General features: G+C 38.9%; 1 protein-coding gene across 1 annotated transcript in view; it reads right to left on the bottom strand.

The window, feature by feature from the left end:
- The window catches only part of FRMD6 (FERM domain containing 6), a 247,869-nt gene that overhangs the window by 203,809 nt on the left and 20,738 nt on the right, over positions 1 to 23,322 (bottom strand). Inside the window, exon 2 of the mRNA XM_058739039.1 lies at positions 3,807 to 3,874. The gene's annotated coding sequence lies outside the window, so the exon portion shown is untranslated. The remainder of the gene's footprint in view (positions 1 to 3,806; positions 3,875 to 23,322) is intronic.

Here is a 23,322-nt window from a genome sequence, read left to right as displayed (position 1 = left end):
TATTGATGAGGATGTAGAAAAATTAGAATATGCATATGTTGCTAGTAGGAACGTAAAATGGTGCAAACACTGTGCACAACAGTTTGGCAGTTAACATAGAATCACCATGGACTCAGTAATTCCATTTGAAGGCATATACCCAAAAGAATTATAAACAAGTGCTCAAACAGAAACCTGGACACAAATGTTTACAGAGACACTAATTTACAATAGCCAAAGGAAGAAAAACATCCAAATATCTACCAACTAATTACTGGATAAACAAACTGGGTATACCATACAGTGGAACATTATTGAACCATAAAAAGAAATGAAGTTCATGCTATAACATAGATGAACCTTCAAAACATGCTAAGTGAAAGAAGCCAGATACAGAAGGTCGCATATTATATGATTCCATTTATAGGATTTATCCAGAATAAGCAAATTCATAGAAACATAAAGTAGATTAGTAGTTGTCAGGGGCTGGAGGGCAGGGAAGAATGTGGAGTGTCTGCTTAATGGGTTTATCTTTTGGGGTGATGAAAATGTTTTGAAACTAGACAGCAGTGACGCACAACATTGTGAATGTACTAAATGTTACTGGATTAACACTTTAAAATGATTAACATGGTGAATTTTATGTTATGTGTATTTTACCAAAATAAAAATTATGTTTTCCAAGTCCAACTTCCAGAGATTCTATTGTGGGGGACCTGGTATGTAGTTTTAACAAGCACTCCAGTGATTTGATGCAGGTGGTTTTGGGAAAATACTTTGAGAAACATTGATATTCTGCTCCTACAGGCATTTAAATTACTTCCACAATAAAAGCCTCATACCACATAATTTAGCAAGGAAAATGTCTCAGAGGCTTTACACATTACCTTTCTAAAGTTCCTACTTCCTAAGATGAAAAATTGTTAACCACTTTCAAATGATACTTCTCCAGAGCCTGGTTACATAAGCATGTGTACAGTCTCCCACTCAAAACTTTTTCCCATGACACCTGGAGTCACAGTCCTGTTAACTGATCAAGGCTCATCTCTCCTATGCCTTTGAAGGATGCACATGTTTCTACATCCTACCAAAGGATCTCCTTTGACTTCTGCTCAAATCCATACGTAGTCAAGAGACATGGAAATCTGCTGGTGTTTTTTTTTCTCAACTTCTCTCTGCCTTCCATCTCCCACCTGCATCCTGATTTAGTCCCCAGAACAACCTTGGGAGGTATGTATTATTTTTATTCCATTCTACTATGAAGAAAGTGAGTCTTAGAGTGAGTGGTTAGGAGACTTGTTCAGAATCATGCAACAAATTATTAAAACTTCAATTTCCATCTCTAGATCCCAAGCTCTGCAAGGGCATAATTTCCATGAGAAAAGGAACTTTGTGCCTTGAATAAAAAAATAGTGGGTATGTTCTTTTTCCCTGAATCCAGAAGTGTACCTCAGTCAACGTACAGTGAAAATTTATAGAGCATATAAATGATAGACAAAGCTTTGAGAGCAGAGGAAATCTAAGAAAGAAAATCCAAGTTCAATAATCTTGACCCATATAGAGATATAACAGTTTGCAAATTATTAAAGTCAAGTAAAGTCATCCTGATTTGGAGGTCTGCCACAATTTTGTCCCCGGGAATTTTGTTAGGCAGGAACTGGAAACTTGGCTGTGATCACTTGGGAAAACCTCTGGCCTAAGACACCTCACATCTACATTACTGACAGAGATTCCAAGAGTTCAGAAGGAAGGACTCCAAATTGTGATTTTGTTCTTCTACTAGAGAGGTATTCTAAAATAGGAGAGAAGATAAGAAATGGTAGTTCTGCATAGTATTTAGCTTAACATATCAGTCTAAGAAATGAATATCTTTGAGTGTTGTGCTTTCATAAACTTCCTCTTTCATTCTTGTTTCAATGTAAATGCTTAGTATTTTAAAATTTCCTTTGGCAAGACATTTAAAAACCATAGGTAGTAAGATATAATGTTTACTTTCGAATCATTCTCTTTTGAATTTTATTTTATTGGCAGTAAAACAATGATTTGGTTCATTTACTTATAGAATTTATCATTAATTACCTACCCTAAACAACTACAAATTAAATACTCAAAATATGTGCACTCTGTTGTCTAGGAGACAAAATGGGACAATGGGAATCAGGATGAAATAAAAAACAAAGAAAATGGGCTTAGGTCACTGGGCTCTAATATCTAATTTGCAAATTTAGTTTGGCCTGTATCCTCTTCTTTAAGCTGTTCTGTTGAAGTCTCATTGAGCCTCTACTCTGAGCCAGGCATTGTGCTAGATGACAGAGACACAAAGACAAACCAGTGTTCCTTACCATGATGGTATCCTAGTTTCACTATATCTAAAAGATCTCAAACCCCCTAGAACAAAACCTCATCTCAGATGTGTAAGAATCCTCTAAATTATAGCTCCAAATGAAAAAACAAATCTCTATTTCCCAAATTTCTTTCACCACACACACACATTTTCCTTCTATCTGGCCTGACAACTGGAACATGGATTCTGAGAATAGGACAGGAAATACGTTTCAGGCCAACAAAGCTGCAGGCCCATTTCATCTTTGCTTCATTTTCCAGACCCCATTGCTACCTTTCCCTCTGTTCTCTTATCACCCTTAATCTTAATATTTCCAACTGAAGCACCAGGGTTGAAGCACCAGACTTTTAAGAGAATTCTAATTAAGAAAAAAACACCCTGTTCTAACTATTGTCACTGATATCAATGAAGCACTCAAAAAGGACAATAATTGCAAGACTCCAGAGCAGTCTTTTGGGAGGGCCAGCACATAAAGTGTGTTTTCTGTTGCAGTGTTCCAAGGAAATATTTTTCTTGCTAGTCACTGGAACAGCTGGTTGGGGATTTCCCTATTTTTTTTTTTTTTTAGAGTGAATTGATTTGGCAAGAAAAATAAATGAATCTTTTCAATTCCCCTTCTCCTCCCCTTTCACCTCACTGCCTCCTCCCCTCCTCTCCCACAACAAGTCAGCTGTACCCCAGGAAAGGTAAGAAGTGAATAAGAAGTCAGACTGTGGCTATTATCTACAAATGACTCACATAGCTGGGTCTTTTTTCTCTGTGTTTCTTACCACCAAGTAAGGAGATTTAATGGGGGAAAAATCCAATGTTACTGGCTACACACTCAATGCCTCGGCCTTCCTAAGATAACCACATTCCATTCCAGAACTTAATTCTCCAGAAGGAGGCCAGATCGGTTATACAGATGGTATGTGCCCCACCTTCAATTTGTTCTTCGACCCCCCCACCCCACCCAAAGTTCTTAATTATAGCTATATTTCTCCAGTGCTAACCATTCATTCTTTATTTCACTCAACAAGTAGCTGTTGAGTATCCACTATGCCAGACATAGTGATGAAAATTATAATAGTGAGAAAAATGGGAGAGGGGCTTAGAATCTGTTGGGGAAGAAGGACATCAGTCAAGGTGTAACACAAATGAGAGCATAAGCTGAGGTATGTGTTAAGGAAGAACACAGTATTTGTGATGGCTTCCAGAAAAGAATCAGACATGGAGTGGGGTGGGAGGGCAGTTCAAATAGATAGAGCTGAAGGATGAGTAAACCATGTGAAAAATGCAGGAGAATGGTGAGATCTAGGCAGAGGGAACAGCATGTGCTAGGGCCCTATGACAAGAAAGAGCTTGGCATATTAGAGAAACTGAAAGAAGATCAGAAAGGGTAGAATTCAGAGAAAAGGGAAGAGAGTAGTACAAAGTGGAGATAGAGCCACCAAACAAACAAACATAAAACAAACAAAAAAATAGAAGTTGTAAGTGAATTCACTCAGGTTTCAGGACACAAGATCAATGTATAAAAGTCAGTTGTATTTCTACACAATAGCAGTGAGCAATCTGAAAATGAAATTAAGAAAACATTTTCATTTATAATATCATCAAAAAGAATAAAATACTTAGGAATAAATTTAATTTGAAAAGTGTAGTACTTGTACATTGAAAACTGTACAATATTGTTGAAACATTTAAGGAAGAAGAAATAAATGGAAAGGTATCGTATGTTCATAAACTAGAAGATTTAATATTGTTAAGATGGCAATACTCACCAAACTTATTAACCCCTATTAATGCCCCAGATGATTTCTTTGCAGAAATTGACAAGCTGATCCTAAAAATTCATATGGAAATTCAAGGAACGCAGAATAGCCAAAACAAAAAAAGTTGAAACACATATTCTTCCTAATTTCAAAACTTATTACAAGGTATATTCATCAAGACAGCATGGTACAAATATGAAGGCAAACATATAGATCAATGGAGTAGAATGGAGTGTCCAGAAATAAATTCTCTTACTTTTACATTTAGTTGATTTTTGACAAGGAAACCAAGAAACTTCTGGGGAAAATAGTCTTTTCAAATTGTGCCAGGATAAGTGGTTATCCACATGCCAAAAAAAAAAAAAAAAAAAAAAAAAAGAAAAAGAAAAAGAAAAAAGAAGCTGGGCCCCTACCTCACACCATGTACAAAAATTAATTCAAAACATGTCATCAACTTGAATGAAAGAGCTAAACCTGTAAAATTATTAGAAGAAAACATGGAAGCAAGTCTTCTTAACCTTGGACTAGGCAATACAGTCTTAGATATGACATCAAATTCACAAGTGATAAAAGAAAAAATAGATTGGACTTCATGAAATTAAAACTTATATGCTTCAAATTTCACCATCAAGGAAGTGAAAAACCAACTCACAGAATGAGAGAAAATATTCTCAAATCATATATCAGATGAGGGACTTATATCTAGAATATATAAAGTACTTTTATGACTCTTATGACAGTAAAAAAGACCATTCAATTTTAAAATGGGCAGAGTCAAGGAAGGAAGGAGGAAGGGAAGAAGGAAAGAAGGGAAGAGAGGCAGGAAGGAGGAAGAGAGAGGAGGGAGGGAGGGAGAAAGGAATGAAGAAGGAAGGAAGGAAGGAAGGAAGGAAGGAAGGAAGGAAGGAAGGAAGGAAGGAAGGAGAATGAGGGAAGGGAGGAATCTAGACACAGACTTTAAACCCTTCACAAAAATTAACTCAAAATGGATCATAGACCTAAATTTAAAATGTAGAAGTATAAAACTCCTGAAAGATAATAATAGAAACAACCTCGGTGGTGGCAATGACTTTTTAGACACAACACTAAAGGCACGATCCATGAAAGAAGTAACTAATAAGATGAACTTCATTAAAATTAAAAAGTTCTGCTCTATAAAGGGCACTGTCAAGTAAATGATAAAATAAGCCACAGACTGGGAGAAAATATTTGCAAAAGATATACCTAATAAAGGACTGTCATCTAAAATATACAAAGAACCCTTAAAATTCACTAATTAAAAAAATGAACAGCTCAATTAAAAACTGGGCAAAAGACCTGAACAGACACATCACCAAAAAAGAGTTACAGATGAAAGTGTAGGAAAAGATGCTCAACATTGCATCTAGGGATTGCAAAGTAAAACAACAATGGGATACACCTATTAGAATGACCAAAATCCAAAACACTGACAACAGCAAATGCTGCAAGGATGTGCAGCAACAAAAATTCTCATTCACTGCTGGTGGGAATGCAAAATGATGCAGCCACTGTGGAAGACAGTTTGGCACTTCCTGACAAAGCTAAGCATCCACTTACCATATGATCTAGTAATTACATTCCTTCGTATGTACCCAAATGAGTTGAAAACTTATGTCTATACAAAATTCTGCACATGAATGTTTATAGCAGCTTTATTTATAATTGTCCAAACTTAGAAGCAACCAAGATGTCCTTCAGTAAGTGGATAAATAAACTTAGGCACATCCAGACAATGGAATATCATTCAGCATGAAATGAGCTATCAAGCCATTCAAGGACATGGAGGAAGCCTAAATATATATAGCTAAGTGAAATAAACCAATCTGAAAGATTTACATACTATATGATTTCAACTACATGATATTCTAGAAAAGGCAAAAACTATAAAGCCAGGAAAAAGATCAGTCATTACCAGGGGTCGGGGGAGGGGAGATTAATAAGTGGAACATGGAGAATGTTTAGGGCAGTGAAACTATTCTGTATGATACTATGATGGATACATGTCCTTATACACTTATCCAAATCAATAGAATGTACAACACTAACAGTGAACCTTTGGGTGATGATAATGTGTCAGTGTAGGTTCATCAACTGTAATAATGTACCACTCTGGTGTGGCATGTTGTTAGTAAGGGGGGCCGTGCATAGGTGGGGGGGGGGGAAGTATATAGGAACTCTTTTTGAACTTAAAACTACTCTAAAAAGTCGATATTTTTTAAAAACCCACCCAAATAAATAAGAAATTCCATTATTTATCTCAGCCCACCATACAAATCATTCTCCCTAATACTGCTAGACTGGTTTATGAATGATCAAAAATGGAAGTTAAAATATTTTCCAAAACCCTTTTTAAATATAGGCAAAGATTTGGAAGAGTATTTCTTCAAAGAAGATACACAAATGGGCAATAGACACATGGTAACGTGTTCAAGATCATTGCTCACAAAGGAAAGCAAGTCAAAACTGTAGGATACCACTTCATATCCACCAGGATGGCTAAAATTTAAAAGACAGATAATACTAAGTGTTGACAAGGATGTAGAGAAATTAGAACACTCCTATCTTGCTGGTGCAATTTTTAAATGGTTTCATCACTTTGGAAAACAGTTTGGTACTTCCTCAAAAAGTGAAACATACTGTTACCATATAACCTAGCAATGGCACTCCAAAAAAAAAAAAAAAGGAAAGGACAGAAACTTATGTCCATATAAATACACGTACACTAATGTTAACAGCAATATTATTCATAATAGACAAAAACCAAAAGTTCATCATCTGATGAATGGATAAACAAAATGTGGCACAGCCACACAATGGAATGTTCTTTGGCTCTGAAAAGGAATGAAGCACTGACACACACTATAACATCGATGATCCTGGAAGACATTAGGCTAAGTGACAGAAGCCAGCCACAAAAGACAGTCACAATCATATAATCACATTTTATGTGATTCCATTTTTATGAAATGTCCAGAATAGGCCTATTCAGAGAGACCCAAGGTAGATCCGTGGTTGCTTAGACCTGGGGTGGCGGGGATGTGATAGCTAGACAAATGTCCATGTTTCCCACTGGGGAGTACCTGGCACATGCTTCTCATTGTATCTGGGTTCTTGTTCCTCTACCCTGCTCATCAGTTTTTTTGTAAAACTAGCAAGAAAGCATAACTTTTGGGTCACACAAATGACCTTGCTACTAAGCTCAAGAGGAGGCTTTTGTCCAAATGCTCCCTGCCTCACTTCCTGGGGTGGCACGTATTGATTTTTCTCGTGATGGAGCACGTATTCACCAGTTCTGGAAGGCTGAGAATTTTAATCTCCAGTTTTAGGGGAAGGATTATGACACTGACCACACCTGTAAATAAGATGTTATAGAAGGAAAAGCTAAATAAAATGACTGCTGGCTGGGCAAAGGAGAGACATGGTGATATTTATATAGACCTGACAGGTATTCAAAACAGGAAAGGTAGAAAGGTTTTAAAAGGCAAGCAACTCAGATTGTCCCCCAGGGAAGAAGCCAGGCCCTTGGTACTTTTCCAGAAAATATCTAACCATCACAACCTTCCTCATTCTTCAACCCTCCAGCACTGTTGGGACTGAGTTCTGAGTGCTGATGACTGAATCATATATTGCCAGGGGGACAGTGACAAAATCCCTCCATTTTTAAAGCAGTGATATGGAATGGGTGATGGCTGTTTATGTAGGGGACGTTGGTTTAAGCATGTGGTTCAAGAAAAAATAACCAGGGGCAGCTGGGTGGCTTAGTCAGTTAAGCGTCCGACTTCGGCTCAGGTCATGATCTCATGGTTAGTGAGTTTGAGCCCCACGTTGGGCTCTGTGCTGACAGCTCAGAGCCTGGAGCCTGCTTCAGATTCTGTGTCCCCTTCTCTCTCTGCCCCAGACTTCCTTGTGCTCTCTCTCTGTCTTTCAAAAATGAATACGCATTAAAAAATTTTTTTAAAAAAGAAAAAATAACCAATTAGTAGCCTTTGGAATGAACTGATCTCCAGCCATCTGAATGGTGTGAACAAGTCCCTGCAGGCCGACAGGAATGGGGTGTGCCCTCTGTGTGCCTCCACCCTCCACTGACTCACCTCCTTGGTTGTGCAAGGTGTTGGCAGAGTTGCCTCACACAAGTGCAACACCACCAGGCAATGCACGTCTGCAAACTGGGTTCTCTCCCCACCCACCAGGGAGGGGCATTGCTGTTGTTCTTCTCAACACTTTCCTCCTATTGGTCTCACTGCAACTGGCAGATAAAGGGATCCACACTGTGGAAAGGAGACTGCAGTGAAAACTGAGAACAGGGGAGTTATGTCAGTGGGTGGTGACAAGGACTCACAAGGCAGGATTTGAAGCAGGACCCAGAAGCTCTCTCTGAATGCAGAGCAGAGGAGATGGATGGAATCCTGGGAAAGAGCAGGAAACCTGGCCCTAAGGACCTGGTAATGCCATGCTGGGAGCATGACATTTTATTGATAAGAGTTCAAGAGGATGTTCGTTTCCTATAAGTTGGAATTACTAGGTTTGACAAACTGGACAGAAATATCTGGAGACAATTATTTCACAGTTTCTCATTTTGAATGGGTCAAAGATCCCCAACATTCGGTGAGACTCAGCAGTAGGTCAGACATTATGCAAAACAGAGGCAGCCCTGATTGCCTCCATCCTGCTCCCATAAAATACCAGTGTCCATTTATGCCATTCAGGACAACTCATGCAAATGTAATGTGGAACCTGTTTTTATCCAGCTTTTTTTTTTTAAGGCAACCTTTCTGTAAAGCAAACCACCCTAAGAAATAAATCCTATCAATGCTGCTAACTAATTGCCAAAGCCCTCGAGTAGTGCAGTTCCCTACCATCAACTTACCCTTTCCCAGAAAGAACTTCAGGTTCTTTTTGAAGCACAACAAAAACCTAAGCAGGTCTTGGCTTTGTTCACGCGACATTGTGACTCCTCTGAATTGTACTCTCTTTGCCACTGTGTTGTACTGGGGTCAAACCAAGAGGGCGGCACAAGGTATGTAGCCCAAGCGTTGGGCAGACACGGAAGATGTAGACACAGTTACTCTTCATAAAAAACAATTTCCAAACTGTTCCAGGGGAACATTCTTCAGACTGACCTAATAGCCGTGTTGCAGCCCTCAAAGGGATTAATAACATTTATAACATTTACTGAGAGCCCACGAAGAGCCAGGCAATGTGCTAGGCACTGACTGGGTTGATGAAGATTTACAAAATGAGGTTGAGTGAACCTTGGGATAACCTAGGGCTGAGTGCTGTCCTCTTACTGCTGTCACTGTTAGAAGGTTAATTGTGTTTTTAGTACTAAAACCAGTGGATAATAGGGTCTATGAAAATATGGACTGGAATGTGAAAATATGGACTGAAATATGAAAATATTCTATGAAAATGTGGACATCACTTATAGTGTCCATTTGTTTTTAAAAGCAGTCAACAAATATTTATTGAATACACAGTAAGGTTCTGGAATGATTTATAGAAGCATAGGAAGCAGTTAGTCTCTGTTGTTAGGGGCTTGAAGGCATATTGGAGGATAACACATAAACATGCACACACAATCCAGCAGTCCAATATATCATGTAATCCCTGAATGGATTAGTAATATAGAAAATAATACAGGAATATAAGAATGAAGACTGCAGGTATCTTCATAGAGAGCTTCGTGTAGGCGTGAGGAAAAAATCAGCAATGCGCATGGTAAAGGGGCAAGGTTCACTTGAACAGAGAGGTAGAGAGAAGTTACTCTAGGCAGTAGTAGAGGGATGACCAGGCATAAAAGGCAAGCAGAGAAAAAGTGGACTGAGGCAGCTGTGAGTCTAGCAGACTAACCGGGGCAAAGACGGTGAAAATGCAAATGGCGGCTCCCATGCCCAGAGAAGTAGCTTGAAGCCAGACTGAGAGCATCAGGGGTTATGTTTACATATCTTACTATTGGTGATATTAACGTCGGTCACTTTGTTAAGGTGGAATCTGCCAGGATTCTACACTGTAAAATAAGAAAACTCAACAAATATCTTGAGGTAGATGCAACACACTTCTAAGTTTAAACTGCATTATCAACACTCTCATGTAACTAAGTCTACATAATCAACAAAACAATAAGCGGAACCCTGGTTTGTAGCATTTGCTCCTTTCTGTCCTGTAAACATTCCCACCACAGCAACATGAAGCTTCCAAGGTGACTCCACTAAAGACGGAGTTGGCAAGAGATACAGAGTAGCACCCCAGCCTGCCATCCACATACAATAGATGCATGGAACCCCAGGAGTACACAGGACAGTAATTCATAGTAAAATAATTAGAACTTGATGAGTTGAGTATTCATTACCTTTGTGTAGAATACAGTTTGAATTTTTTTGTAATGTTTATTTCTTTATTTTTGAGAGACAGAGAGAGACAGGGAAAGAGAGAGACAGAGTGCCAGCGGGGGAGGGGGGGTGCAGAGAGAGAGGGAGACACAGAATCCGAAGCAGGCTCCAGGCTCTGAGCTGTCAGCACAGAGCCCGATGCGGGGCTCAAACCACAAACTGTGAGATCATGACCTGAGTTGAAGTCATATGCTTAACTGCCTGAGCCACCCAGGAGCCCCCAGAATATAATTTATGTAATTGCAAATTTACATAAGTTAAGTTTTAAGAGTGACTGTCTCACAAAATTCCTGAAAATCTAACAGTTGGCTCTCATGAGCTGGTAGGCGCTGACTCCAGCACATGGCTGTGGGCACGGCTGTCTACAGCCAGGCGGCCCACCCAAGGCATCTTGTCACAAAGCTGGGAATAAGCAGTTAAATCTCTCTTAGATCCTGTGGTCTGGCATTTGTTCCAGTCATAGGAAATGTGCACTTGAACTAGAGGAAAGAGTAACATTGACTGGGTTCTTCGTTACAAGATACAGGTGCCAGGTGCCTTTGCCAGGCAAGAGTTTTCGGATGTGCATCTTTCCACGTAGAGTGATCCGTGCCGAGACACTGGTACTAGGAGACCAGACCCTCAGTTTGACACCTACTGCTCACTCGGAGAGAAAGCTCAGTTCTTTTTCTTCATCCATGAGGGCGAAATGATTGCTAATGAGTATATAATAAATACACAGATACATACACAATAACAATATTGATAAAATGCCTGGTCCAATACCTATGCTCTTTGTGCATGTGTGTGTGTATGTGTGTGTGTATATATATCTAATATATATAATATGTATATTTTATAGAGAAAATTTATATGTTAAAATATCAGAATTATATTGATTTTTATACAAAATATATTTTTATGTATTTTTCTCTATATATTGTATATTTAATGACACACATGTACATGTATATACGTATATGTGCGTGCATTTGTATTTTTACTCTTCTGTAGCACTTCTTAAAATGCAAGGTACTTTAGAGGCACCTGAGTGGCTTGGTCGGTTAAGCAGCCAACTTCGGCTCAGGTCATGATCTCATGGTCCGTGAGTTCGAGCCCCGTGTCGGGCTCTGTGCTGACAGCTCAGAGCCTGGAGCCTGTTTCAGATTCTGTGTCTCCCTCTCTCTTTGCCCCTCCCCTGTTCATGCTCTGTCTCTCTCTGTGTCAAAAATAAATAAACGTTAAAAAAAAATTTTTTAAAAAATGCAAGGTACTTTACAGCACTAACATGTATTAACTAATTGTCATAATCCTGAAAGGCAGATAGGTGTTATTATTATTGTCATTGTCATTGCTACTTTTTTCTTTACCTATGTGCATGTAAACTAACATAGGGAAGTTGAGCAACTTGTCCAAGGCCAGAAGACTAATAAGTATAGAATCTAGGATTTAAGCCCAAGGAATTTAAGCACCAGAATTAACGTGCTCTCAGGCACTATGAAGTGTTCATTTTCTTGCCCATTTAGATGAAAGGCAGGAAAAGAAATACAAGACACCATGTTTCTACATCTGTGGGCTGTTCCACCAGCATGCCCCACGAGACAGACTATTTATTACTTCTGTATGTTTCAGAAAAAATGACTTGTGATTGTTATAGGAAGTGTGTGAACATGAGAGGAGGTGTGGGGGCTTGTGGAGTGGGAGAGCCCTTATGACGAAGTTAAAAGAGGAGAAAGCTGCAGCCTTTGCTGGGAAAGCTATGCCAAGCCCTTACTGCCGAGGGGGCACAAGAGGCGCTGAGAGCGTTGACGCTACAAAACTTCTTGGCTGCTCCTCCGCTGACTGGCATTGCTGGAAGGTCTCCCTGCATTGACAGGATTCGATCCCATTCTGCTCTGGTAGAAAAGAATCGTAGACTATCAGAACAATCTCAATGATTTCTGTTATGTTTTCACAGTTAGAAAAAAGCAGATATCTGGACCAGTGATTTTTCAAACACTTTTTTTTTTTTTTCGCAAGAAGAGGCCTTCTTTTTTCCCTTTGTTTCCAAATGCAATCTTGCTTGGGCACTCAATATATAAAAGAGGGGGAAAAAAAGTGAGGCAGTTGGTCGTAGCTAGGTCAGGGACCTTAGTGTTCTGTCTTCTGGGATCTCTTTAGTGGCTTCTGCAGGCGTTCTGTGGTACAGGTGGAAAATCACAGATCCGAGGGCTTGAGTAACAGAAAGAGAACATGATTGTCCCAAAGCCACACAGCTGAGAATGTGCCAGTGGCTAGAGCTCCAATGCTTCGTGTGTCACATCATGGTATCACATTATTTTTTTTTTATTTTTTACACATTGATTTATTATTGAGAGATAGAGACAGAGCACGAGTGGGGGAGGGGCAGAGAGAGGGGAGATACAGAATCTGAAGCAGGCTCCAGGCCCCGAGCTGTCAGCACAGAGCCCAATGTGGGGCTCGAACTCATGAACTGCGAGGTCATGACCTGAGCCCAAGTCAGACGCTCAACCAACTGAGCCACCCAAGTGCCCCTTTGGTATCACATTATTGACTTTGGTGCTTTCTGGGGGCCAGGTGAGGAGAGACAACACAGAGGCTGGTGAGCCACAAAGTCACTCATACCTCTTGGCTGGTGATCCACTGGTCAAAGTGGGAATTCACCTGCCAATACCAGGGCATAAGCAAGAGGAGCTGGCAACTGCTGACCAGCACACTTGCCACTCAGTCTTGATGAAAGGTTCCCGCTACATTTGCAGAACAGATGCTGAAACAGAGGGATCATATTTTACTGAAATGGAAGCCGTTTTAATGTATGCCTCACCCATCTGTCTTTTCTAAAGACACAGAAGCCTTCCCCCTTTATCTGGCTAGAAGGTAGTTATCTTCACTGTCAGGAGCATAAAATACATAGGGACACTTGAATGGGCATCTTTGGAATGCACGCAGAGTATCTGCTCAGCACAAAGCAACTGCTAAATATTTTGTAGGGTTTTCATAATTCATGAAACCATTAATTCAGTGGAGGCTTTTCTAGATAACCCATCAGGAACTCCAAATTGCTTCTACGAGCTGCAGAGAAAGGAGAGCGAGCTACTTTCCTTAAGGGTCTGCTTATCTGATCTATTTGCCTCATTTACCCAAATATTTACATAGGGCTATCTCTTGATTACTAACTCTCCTAGTAGTGACCTGTTTCTTGCCCCGAATCTGGATGTTTTGGAACAAGCTGTTTCGCTATTTCAGGACCTGGTTTATCAATTCATGTAAAGGGCCAGTCTGCATGTTATCATGAGGAATACACTGAGTTAATGTTTATAAATGATGGTGATGTTCTCAGATGAAAGATGTTTGGTGAATATAAAAATACTTTTCTGTGATGATTAATGCATGGTCTCTGCCAATGAGATTATTTAAATGATGGAACGGTGGCTACTATTTTAATCGTGTAGAGCCTCACTGAAGTTTCAAAGCACTTTTCCGACACTAAATCATGGCAAGTGTTACTTAATCCTCGCTTTAGAGACAGGGAGGTCTGAAACATAGTAATGCATGTGCTTTACTTATGGGCAGGGGTTAAGTCTTACTGTGGAGAACTTTTCAGGGTTGTTTCTCTTCCAGAACATTCTCGAAATTCATTCACCTTGTCCGTCTTGCCAGGCATTTTGTAAAATATCCTCAGCTGAGGCATTTTTGCTGGCCAAGGACTGCAAAGCTCACAGGAAATCCACTTAGCAAGCATTTATTGGGGTCCTGGAGATACGGAGTCATAATATTCTCAAAACACTTACAATTCAAAGGGAGAGGCAGAGCAGTGAGCGAGTGGTGAGCCGGGCACTGTGATAGAGCCTTGCGTTCACAGGGAGAGTATCCGGATGAAGAGTGAAGTAGGGAGTGTAGACACAATATAAGAAGTGAGGCTTTGTTTGTTTGTTTGTTTGTTTGTTTCCAAATGTGCTTTGTTCATGAATCTTAATTTGGGTTCCCTCAGACACAATTATGAGGGCAAGGATTTGAGGGATTTTTAAAATTTTTTTTCAATGTTTTATTTAGTTTTGAGAGACAGAGAGAGACAGAGTGTGAGTAGGGAAGGGGCAGAGAGAGAGAGAGAGAGAGAGGGAGACACAGAATTCAAAGCAGGCTCCAGGCTCCGAGCTGTCAGCACAGAGCCCAACGAACTGTGGGATCATGACCTGGGCCTAAGTCAGATGCCCAACCGACTGAGCCACCCAGGCACCCCTAGGATTTGAGGGTTATAAAGAGGCTTATTTGGAAGATGTCACCACAAGGTGACAAGAAAATGAGGCAAGGAAAGAAAGCAGTTATCCTTGTGGGCAACTGGAGCTTATTTCTGGGGAAACACATCTCAGAGGCATCCCTACAAGGAGCAAGGGGACCGGGGTATTTATGTCCCAACTCCTACTGGCTGTTGATGGGGGCCTGCTTCTGGGGCATTAATCCCCTGACACTACCTGCGGATGGAGTGTGGGACAGAGAAGGCTCCAGACTAGAGGAAGTCTTCAAATAAAGAAGTGGCGGCAGTTGGAAGTTCTGTGCACTTAGGGATAAGGGTGAGGGGGGCAAGCAAGGCACAGTGACTACTCCACCTTTTGAAGAAAGTCACTGCTTGAATGCAAAGTACTTATTCTCTAGTGCATCTCTTTGACTTTCTGGTTTATAGACAGCTATTTAACTATAGATTTCAGTCTACAGAGGACAGTCCCTATTAAGATCAGGGACAGTCCTGGGGGAAGATCAACTTATGGCTTACTACTCATACTTGCACAAAAGACACAGCTCACTCCTCCTGTCCTGTGGGTTTCAGAATAGATGTCCCCTCCTTAGCCTTAGCCTTCTTGATCCCCTCCTGTGTCCTCCGTAGGACTCTGAGCTCACCCCTCTCGTGGCACTTATAACATCCACTTTTGTGTTTATCATCCATCTTTGAAAGAGTCAACTTCCTGAAGGCAGAATTTGTACCTATCAGAGAACCTCTCAAGTGATGCATGTGATCTCTTAAAAGATAAAAATATTACATCTTTTCTATTTTATGACTTTCCCTTTAAAGCAAGTGTATGGGAGGGTGTGCGAATGTGTGCCATACTCTAGAAGTGTAAGATGAGCTGAAAGTAAGGAGGTCAGTGATTGTGATGCAATGAGCACAAAAGGAGGGGGCAGAAGGAAGGGAGATCCACCAGCATGATAGATTCTAGGGGTTAAAATCAAGCAGGAGGAAGTGTAACATCATATGAGGAAAGAAGATTCTTTAAAAACAAGGCCTGGAGGAACCTCCATGCTGTTTTCCACCGTGGCTGTTGCAGTTTGCATTCCCACCAACAGTGCAGGAGGGTTCCTTTTTCTCCACATCCTCATCAACATTTGTTGTTTCTTGTGCTCTTGAGTTCAGCCATTCTGACAGGTGTGAAGTGTTATCTCATTGTGGTTTTGATTTGCATTTCCTTGATGATGAGTGATGCTGAGAATCTTTTCATGTGTCTGTTGGCCATTTGTACGTCTTCTTTGGAAAAATGACTACTCAAGTCCTCTATCCATTTTTAATCTGATTATTTGTATTTTTTTGATGTTGAGTTGTATAAACTCTTTATGTATTTCAGATATTAACCCCTTTTCTGATACATCATTTGCAAATAAATATCTTCTTCCATTCAGTAAGTTGCCTTTTTGTCTTGCTGATGATTTCCTTCCCTGTGCAAAAGCTTTTCATTTTGGTGTAAAAATGTGTAAAACAGAATTACCATATGATCCACTAATTCTGCTCTAGGGTATTTATCCAAAAGATATGAAAACACTGCTTCAAAAAGATATATGCACCCCTATGTTTATTGCGCCATTATTTTACAATAGCCAAGATATGGAAGCAACTCAAGTGTTCATTCATAGATGAATGGATAAAGAAGACATGATATCGATATCTATATATATCTATATATATCTATATATAGAGAGAGAGATACAGATATAGGTATATAGAGATATAGATATATATATTATTCAGCCATAAAAATGAGTGAGATCTTGCCATTTGGAACAACATGCATGGACTAGAGGGTATTATGCTAGGTGATATAAGCTAGACAGAAAAAGAAAATTCCTTATGATTTCACTTAACTATAGAGAACAAATTGATGGTTGTCACAGGGAATGTGGGTGGGGGGATGGGTGAAATAAGTGAAGGGGATTGAGTACACTTATCTTGATGAGCACTGAGTAATGTATAGAATTGTTGAATCACTATATTATACACCTGAGACTAATATAACACTGTATGTTAACTGTACTGGAGTGAAACTAAAAGAAGAATAGCTAGAAAGTCATTTCCCTAAGGTACTTAAAGTAAAAAAAAAATTTAATTCGCTTTTTGTCAACTCTGCTTTCAAATGTAGGCAGTCAAGTTTGAGTGAACATATCATTTTGTGTTTAAATGCTTATTTTATTTTTTTCTAATTATGAATTTTCACACCCCTACTGTGGAAAAAAATTCTAAAATAGAGGTTTCAAAATCAGAGTCCTAATTCCCCAAGATAATTACTGTCTACATTGGGGTTGTATTTCTGTGTAATTTTTGTCCTACGCAGATCACATCTATAACTTACATTTTGGTAAAACGAGAATCACACAAGAATTTGCATGACATCTTTGCACAGGTACCACGCTAACCTCCCGTACTGTTCCAACTGGAGTACACATGGAGTACAAAAAATTTTATATTACGTGTTGCATTTTCAGTTTCTATTATTTTTTAACTTTGCCCACAGCAATGTGTCTCTTTGGTCTGAGTCCTTCAGGCCAAGTCTAATTTTCTCTAGTTGCTGGAGAAATTTCTGGCGTAGCAAGCATTTTCGACCCAGGGGGAAGGGCAGCATTGTCTTTCCAAATCCCCAAAGGGGCACACCTGTGCAAATCTATGATTTTATGATGATGCTAAAGTGCAGATACATATGACTGGATTTTAAATTCATGCTCCATTTCCTAGAGCGCTGTCTAAAATCGTAGAAGGGAAAACAGGCACTCTTATTATGGTGCGACTACTCCCCATACACGGTGCTGCAGGATTTTATATCAGCGATATGATGGACAGAAACCTAAATGACAGAGCTAATTGAAAAATGTAAAGCCCATCTGCAAAGGCTAAGTGTAAATTGCCCATCGTTTTGTTATTTTACCCCATCCCTGCTCTCTGGATTTATGTTTTCACATAAAAATAGCCACATGTAAAATTTGCAATGGAAAATGCTATTGTTTGCATGTTATTCATAACCTAAAATTTTGAGGTTAAGACAAGATTATTTTCTGTCACTTAGAAGTAAGACATTTTATATAAGAATCCATTTTTGATTTGATGAGTGGTCCCGGATAAATCGGTCTGAGGTGTGTGTTTAAGCCACTTTAAAAATTCTGCTCAAGAACAGATCTAAGGAACAGCTAAATTAAGAATGCCATCTTTTCACTTTATGTTTCCACAGATGAGTCATTTAAATGACCTTTAATCCTAGTACATTTAAAATGACTACTACATTTAAAAGCACTCATTCCACACTCCACAATTTCCATTGCATGTTAAGCGAGTACTCTCTGCACAGCTCAGAGAGAAGTCTAAATACATAAATGGGCCTAAACCGAATGGGACCAAAAATATGACGTGTCCATATGACGTGTCCAGAGATAAGCATTTATGGTAAATATATATCACTTCTGTTCTTCACAAACTTGTCTTGGTGAGTTTAAGAAAGGTAGAGAAATAGAATTTTAGAACTGAATGTTTCATTTCACAATAGATATTAAGCTTCCCACATGCCAGTTGCAAAGCCAGAGGCTCATGAAGGAAGGTGGGTAAGTCATGATCTCTATCTTGGACTAGCCTGTGCCTGAGCAAAGGAGTCTCAGTGTTTGCTGTAAAATAGATATGAGACTTGGACCCAAGATATATTCTAGGGGAAAGAAAGGGAGTAGATGGGGCCAAGCCTGGGATTTGTGTCTACAAAGCACACAGAGCAATTCATTGAACTTGGCATCCCTGGGAGACTAATCTATCAGAGCACAGCATCTCTTTAGTGAAAATTTATAATTTCAAAACAGTTGGTCCCTGCAAGGGTCTTTTTCCCTCCTCCTCCTCTTTCTTCTCTTTTTGACTGATGTTAAGACCTACCTCTTGACTGGGGTGTTTGCATTTAAGTTTCTTAACCTGACCAACTCTATCAACAAATCACTACTTCTATTCCACATTCTTTTCTAAGTTTAAATAAAAATGACAGCAGTCCTTGCTTTTAAGGCTATATAATTTATACTGGAAGATAAAATACATAAATATGTAAGTGTTTCCTGAAGATTCAGGTGCATTGTATTTCATCTCTGATACATATCAGTATGAGTGCTAAAAGAACATACAAGTAACACTTCCTTCAAGTTATGCACTCCAATCTTACTTTAGCTCTTCCGTTCTGCTACAGTAAAGGTATTCGCTTTACTATGAATTGTATATAATATAAATACTTTGCCTTAGTTCTATTTGAGCACACTTATGTATGTCCTTTCATGATGTCAGTTTTTAAAAATCAAGCTTACGGGGGTGCCTGGGTGACTCGGTCAGTTAGTGTCTGACTTCAGCTTAGGTCATGATGTCACAGTTTGTGGGTTCCAGCCCCGCGTCGGGCTCTGTGCTGACAGCTCAGAGCCTGGAGCCTGCTTCGGTTCTGTGTCTCCCTCTCTCTCTCTGCCCCTCCCCTGCTCGTGCTCTCTCTCTCAAAAATAAATGAACATTAAAAAAATGTTTATATTTTACATAGAGTAAAATGCACCTGTGTTAATATACAGTTTCATCAAATGTGTGCATCTGTGTAACTACCTTCACAGTCAAGATACAGAATGTTTGCATTACCTCAAAAAGTTCCCTCAAATTTATTTGTAATAACATCCTCCTTACCCCCAGCCCAGACAACCATCAACTTGCTTTCTGTAACTATAGATTAACTTTTTTTAGCATCATAAAGTGGGCATTTTTTGTGTCTGTATTTTTATTTTGATCAGCATAATATTTTTGAGATTTATCCATGTTGTTGCATGAAGCCATAGTCCATTCCCTTCTAAATGCTAGATTTAATTCCACTGTATGGATATATAACACTTTGTATATTCATTTACTTTTTGATGGGCATTTGGGTTGTTTCTAGTTTTGGGCTAATAAGAATAAAGCTGCTGTGAACATTCATATACGAATATTTGTGTAGACATATATTTTCATTTGTACTGAGTAAGATACCTAAGAGTGGAATTATTGGGTCATGGGGTACATTTGATTAACCATATAAGAAACTGTCTCTTTTCCAAAGTAGATGCACCATTTTACATTCCCATAAGCAGGGTATGAGAACATTTGCTCCACATCTTATCCAAATTTAGCCATTCCAGTGGGTATATGTTGGTATCTCACTGTGGTATATAATTTGTATTTCCCTGATGACCAGTGAAGTTAATGTGTTTTAAATGTGTTTATTGGCCATTCGTATATTTCTTTGATGAAGTCAATCTGGTCAAATCTCTTGCCCATTTTTAAATTAGGTTGTTTGTCTTTTTATTATTTAGTGGTAAAACGTCTGCATATATCTGAAGACATTCTTTGACAGACATATGAATTGTGAATTTTTTTTCCCATTTTGTGATTTGCCTTTGCATTTTCTCCATGCTGTCTTTTGAAGCGAAGTTTTTGACAGCACCATTCCTTGGAACATGGTAGGCATATCTGTTTACAAATAAGCTTTGCCAATGAGTGCAGTAAATATCTCTTAAAATGTAATGCCGAGGTAAATCACGTTGTCTATTCCACAGTGATTGATAATGCTTCTGTGGCAAAGAGTCCCGGGGATTATCAAGCATAAGATTCACCAATGATATATCTCCCCAAATTTTGTGCTATCAGGAGTTTCTGCCTCAGGACCACCTTCATTCCTTTCCTTTCTTTCTAATGCTTCTCCACAGAAAGTCTTCTTTATTTCACAGGATGAGTCAGCAATGGGTACAAACACTATTTCATTGCAGTGTAAGGGTCATCATGTCCTCCTTGTTGCATTGTAAAAGTAATTTAAAAGTTGAGTCTGTTCTAGATTTTAGGAATAGAAATCTCTGATATATTGACCCAGAAAGCTCAAACCTCTCCTTGCCTCTCAAAATCAGAACCCAATGAGTTTGTCCTTTCTTTTAAGAAAGCTAGTGGCCTGTGTTTTGTTCACGTATTTTAGAAAATATTTGTTAAAATGTACCGTATCCCAAGCATTGTGTCAGAAAGGCAAGAAATATCTAGAGTGCCATGTATCAACTCTTTTAGTTTATACTTAGTGGAACAATGAGCCATCTTGAGGACAGGAATCTTATTCATTCTCCTGTGCTCAGTGCTTAGCACATAGGTATTTATTAATGTAGTTAATATATGAATGATTGTATACATGCATGAACAAATGAAGCATCAGAGAGAGTTGCCTTGCCTTAGTTTCCTATGTTTTCTATAATGGGAAAGCTATATAACTAAGTAGCCACAGCCACTCAGAGGAAAACGATGCTATGATAGCAATAAAATAATCCAGATCTCCCAGTAACATCCTAGCTAGGAAGTCAATTATGATTCAGAGTAAGACTTCTATCATTTTGATTCCTAATGGTTAAAATTTCCCAAAGTGGGGGAAAATACATGGGACCTCAGAAATGAGCAGGGTCACAAGGAAATTAGTTGCTTCCTAGATTAGATCAGAGATAAGATTAAGAAGAAGAAGAAAATTGACTACAACTATAACACATAATATTTAGTACAGTTTATAAAACAGTTTCATATACATTTTCTTACTGGATTCTTACAATACTCCTGGGAGGTAGCCACAAGGGGTAGGAGTATTAGTACATCCCCATCATACAGAGTTGGAAATGAGGTTCAGAGAATGAAAGCGTCTTGCCCAACATTTTATAAATCTACTTAACAGCAAAGTGGACTAGTTGGATTCTAAAATTCTTCTTTGCTACCCTTGGAGGACGACGCCCTTACTTGACTGGGTGCCATGGGTGGTAGTTTACATCTAAGTGTACATTTCTCTTCTCCTCTTGAATTTTAAATAATATCCCTTTTGTGTGTCATGAGATGAGATAAATTATCCTTACTATAGTGTATCTTTATGGTACACTCTGCACAGTATTAAAGAAAACTCCATTTTGAAAACAAAGCTGTATCAAAAGAAAACTCAATTTTGAAAATGAAGCTGCATCAAAACTTTGTTTTCAAAATGGAGTTTTCTTGAAACAAAGCTGCATATAATTCCATAGGAATGAGCCCCTTGGAAGTCATGACTCTGTGAACCCTCAAATTCCTTTTTCTATACAAACCCTATTTTATAAGTAGTTAGCTAGAGCATGAAGACATGATTTTTTTCTTTTACACAGATGAAACCTCCTTAATTGTTTTTATGTGCTACTTGTCCAAGAGAAACTCCATAGCTGAGGCACATCTATTCAGAAATCTCATTGCCTTGATATGCTTGGAGGAACAATGGGGCTTGCTACTTGTAGACAGGAACTTGGGAGGAAGGACCACAGAGCTACTCATCACCTCTGTTCAATCCTCCAAGGAACAAAGCAAGCAGTACTATCTGTGAGCTATCACATCAAGTCATATTGGAAATCCAGCTTGCATTTGGAGAATGATCTTCAATGGCAAGTATGGCCATGGCTTGACATTAATATTGTAGCAGGATTACATTTTTAGACCATTGCTTTGCAGAAAGTCAAGTGTTTTTGTCTCTGCCTCCTTCAATGACAATGGTGTAATTGTAGGCTTTGTAATGGGCTGAAGGAAAGAAAACTCAACTTTGTTCAGGATCAGGGCTGGATCATTGGACAAAATTTGAGATTCTATCATCCCCACAAATTGTTGAGAGCTATGACCAAGAAAAACACAATTTAATCTCTCTTTCTTCAACAGCTATATTTCTACATTCTCATTGGCCTCTATAAAAGCTATGTGAAGGATAAGCAGTTCTCTTTATTAATGCTTCATTAAGAATTTTTATGTCTATGTGACAAGTGGTATATTCTTTGCTCAGAATAAAGTACTTTAGAGACTTGATTCCAGCTGGTCTGGATTAGAAAACTCATTAATGCTGTTAGCATGACTGACAGCAAGCTCCTCAGGGGAGAGATATGGCCTTATATGTATGGAAACAGTCAAACTGGATTGGTCAACTTTTATAAATAAACCATTGGAAAATGTAATTTAGAGAGAGGAGTATATCAGTTACAGATTGTTTCCTTAATTGTGCCTGTTATTTCCCAGTTTCAAATTTTAGGCATTTTTCATGACAAAAATAATAACTAAAGTATCCAACAAAGCTCATCATTCAGTCTTTCATACCACAACGTCCATAATGACAATGGGAATTGTCATTAAATGACATTATGATTCAGAGGCAAAATAACAAGATCCTTTATAGTTAAGGCAATTGATAGCCACCTTGACCAAGTTCTAAATTTAAGTCACCATCTCTTGATTCAAAGATTGGCATCAGGTTAAAACAGACAAGGGATTGTTTCCAGTGGAGAAGATTAAAATGCAATTATAAATACATCTATCTTCCTTTGCCCAGGGACTCTCCATCCCATAATACCATTTGCATAATGGGTTACTTTGTTTGTTCCCTTTTAAATGTTAAATTTGGAACATTTTATTCTAAGTGCCATGAAAAAATAAACACATGAAGTTCTAAACCCACAGCTTTTCATATTTCTCTGAGACTAAGAATATGTCCATTTTGTCTGTATTTAGGGAAGCACAAGTACTTTCTCATTTTTTAACACACCCAAGATG

Source organism: Neofelis nebulosa, chromosome 7 (genome assembly GCF_028018385.1).
Source record: "Neofelis nebulosa isolate mNeoNeb1 chromosome 7, mNeoNeb1.pri, whole genome shotgun sequence".
In the NCBI taxonomy this organism is placed as follows: Eukaryota; Metazoa; Chordata; class Mammalia; order Carnivora; family Felidae; genus Neofelis; species Neofelis nebulosa.
Note: the sequence above shows the minus strand (reverse complement) of the source record. Positions and strands in the feature narration are given on the sequence as shown.